The sequence below is a fragment of the Urocampus carinirostris genome, chromosome 4, assembly GCF_059441175.1.
Source record: "Urocampus carinirostris isolate Australia breed hairy pipefish chromosome 4, RoL_Ucar_1.0, whole genome shotgun sequence".
In the NCBI taxonomy this organism is placed as follows: Eukaryota; Metazoa; Chordata; class Actinopteri; order Syngnathiformes; family Syngnathidae; genus Urocampus; species Urocampus carinirostris.
The window spans coordinates 5,928,825-5,932,050 of NC_142352.1; the positions used below are offsets into that span (position 1 = coordinate 5,928,825).

The following is a 3,226-nucleotide window of genomic DNA, read 5'->3' on the forward strand; positions in this document are numbered from 1 at the left end:
AAGGACAGATCAGGGTCGAAAATGACACCTACATTTTTAAGTGAGTCACTCTGTGTGATGTGGCAATTGTCCAAGTTCACTGCGGTTTTAGAGAATAAGTCACGGGACTTAGAAGGACCAATAACTAACATTTCAGTCTTTTCAGGGTTAAGACGCAGGAAATTGAGTGACATCCACTCTTTTATCTCAGTGAGGCAGGCCTCCAAAGTTCCACAGTTTAGTGTGGCAGATTCCTCCATCGGGAGATAGAGTTGAGTGTCATCTGCGTAGCAATGGAAACTGATATTATACTTACAAATAATATCACCTAGTGGAAGCATATACATGCTGAAGAGAAGGGGGCCAAGCACTGAACCCTGCGGAACACCACAAGTAACACTAAATGGCTCAGATGTCAATTCGCCATATTCAACGCAGTGTGTCCTATCAAAGGAACATAGGGGGAAATCAAATCAGAGAGATAAGAGGGTGCAAGCCCATGCAAACATTTATATGTTCACAAGAGAACCTTAAAGTCACATGCCATGGTCCAAAACATTTTGAGTGTGTTTTTGCTACTTTTTCCCTGTTTTTATCATCTTTATTCTTGTATGTGTTTGTCTTGCTGTCAGTAACCCCTCTTGAGGGATATGACCAGGGTAGATAGATAGATGGATAGCATTTTTTTGTCACATAATAGTCCCAACACTGCCCAAAATGGACCAAATAGTGCCCCAAAAACCATTACCTTCACCATCCCGCCCCCAATAGATACTGTAAGTAAATCAATAGATTGATGGATGGATAGAGAGAAAGACAGATTGCCTCAAATACAGGATGGAGAGCACTCATCAGGGGTTGAGTGCAGAGGTCAACGGCATCGGACTGACCCGTCCCTCCTCCATTCGTCCTCACCTCATCCCAATCAAAGCCTTCACACCCTTCCAAGCTGGGATGCATCCAGGCATGCCCACCCCCCACCTGCATCCCTTGGCGAATCCCTCGATCCAGTTCGCAGGGGTTGCCGCAGTAGGGGGGGAGGGCGCGTGGACATTGCTCCTGACCTTTGAACCGGGGAGAATTGACTCTTCACCAAGCCAGCGGGGTCGCTCGCCCTTGACCCGTGAGGTCGAGTCGGAGGCAGCCAATGGCCGTCGACTTCGCCCGGTTGGGGGGGGGGAGTTGGACTTGAGGTGAGGTGTGGTTGCCGGGGGCCTGGGGGGGATAGCTAAGATAGGCTCCCTGCTGTGATAGAGCATATGTTGTAGCGTCTGCCTGGAATTATTTTTTATTTTTTCAACATACTGTTGGGAATTAAATATCAAAATGTACCGTTTACCAGATTGTTCGAATTAGTTATCTGACTCCATGAACCAAACACAACCAACATTCACCCGATGATTTATGCGCACTCGTTTTTTGAGGGAAAAGATGAACATGAAGCCGACATTTCCACACAGGGGCAGATTTAATTTCATTAACAACTTAACTAAGTGTACTCCATCGAAAACGGCCCAATTAGTGACATTGGAGTCTCTGGGAAGCCTTTTTCTCTAGTCCTTTAGCTTTTTCCTATTGGCCATCTTCTCCCCGCATAATGGCGTGCCGATTCCTCCCTTGGGCGCGCCAAGGAAGCCCCCTGTGCTTCACCATCTTGTAGAAGAGTCCCGATGTTTGGGGTACTCAAAACAACACTGAGCGTTTCTTCGTCATCAGGGACTTTCTGCGTCACCAGCGTCTGAATGTGCTGATTATCTTATCAGCAGTACGTCCCGTTCCCGCCGTTCCTGTAAACAACATTTTCCACCAGGGTGCCCTGACCTTGCACCACAGCCCAGTCAGTGAATATCTTTTGCATGAAATGTAATTTGTATTCAATCATATAAAATAATTTATAGTCCATTGTATAAAATCTTTCAATACCAAAGAAAATCATTGTGATTGATCTCCAGGAGATTTTCATGTGATTGGCCCAAAATGTTGTGGTAATTACACGGATGATATTAAACAAGCCGAAGTGGTTCGTTGAAACGTGTGCATAAGAAATAATTGCATCAATCAAGGTGATGGTAGAAGATTGGATTCGGCAGCATAGAAAAATGGATTTGGTTGCTTGGAGTGGTCGCTGGTCAGGAGCTACAGTACCCGATTTGGACGGCAGAGGGCGTAAGAGAACAAACGAAAGCACACACACACACACACACACATACACACACACTCATATACAAATTTAGTTTTATAAACAAGTTTAGATTAGATTAATTTAGATTTGACTGAACGTAAGCCAAGAAAAGAGAGGAGACGTGGTCGGGGACAAAAAAGGTCAAAAGCCGGGACGGGAGAATAGAGGTGGTGAGGATCAAGAACGGGTCGAAGCCTGGGGACAGAAAGGAGCAAAAACAGGTGGAAATCAGGGTTGAAAATGGCTTGCCTAGTGTAAACTGAGGTTTGCAGACGGACTGACAAAAGGGGACTGGTTGTCATGAAGACTCATTCAGTTGTATTATTTATCATCTCCAGGCATGTGTCCTTATTCAGCCCTAGGCAGCTCATTCATTATGTGCATGCAAGTACGTGCATTGATTAGACACGCTCGAATATACTCATTTTTTTCTTCTTTCTAGGGTTTGGGTTGGCCTTTTGGACTCTACTTGAGGAAGGCCTTGTCTTACTTTCACTATTTTTATGCTGCGGGGACGAGCATGACGCCACTATCCAGCACTCCCCTTAGACACCATTTCCCGGACCTAATGTGTTCTGCCCGAATGGCTCTGATTAATTAACATACGGTCACGGTGGCCGAGAGGTTAAGGCGTTGGACTCGAAATCCAATGGGGTTTCCCCGCACAGGTTCGAATCCTGTTCGTGACGACATCTCTTTGCAATATCAGTGGAAATGTTTAAATCTAAACCTAAAACAGTGCTTTTCTATAGCATATAAATAACCTATATTTTATGTGGACAGTATCCGTGTATTTTTTGCCCTCATGTAGGTTTTAGATCAGGGGATGTTGACATAATAGTCTGTGATATAATAATAATAATCGGTGGTCTGTGCAGCCCTTTGAGACTCTTTGTGATTAAGGGCTATACAAATAAACTTGACTTGACTCAAATAGGCACGGACAAAAACAAAAGAGTTCTTTGAACTCAGTTGGTCATTGTAGGAGTCTTAAAAGAGAAAATATTTAACTTCCAACTTTCTAATGAAACTTCAAGTGATGCACACCACCTTAAATGATATTTA

At 44.3% G+C, this 3,226-nt stretch overlaps 1 non-coding gene across 1 annotated transcript; it reads left to right on the forward strand.

Annotated features, from left to right (window-relative positions):
- Window positions 1-2,768: 2,768 nt before the first annotated feature.
- Window positions 2,769-2,850, forward strand: trnas-cga (transfer RNA serine (anticodon CGA)). The gene has a single exon. It is a non-coding gene; the product is annotated as a tRNA-Ser (tRNA).
- The last annotated feature ends 376 nt before the right edge of the window (window positions 2,851-3,226 follow it).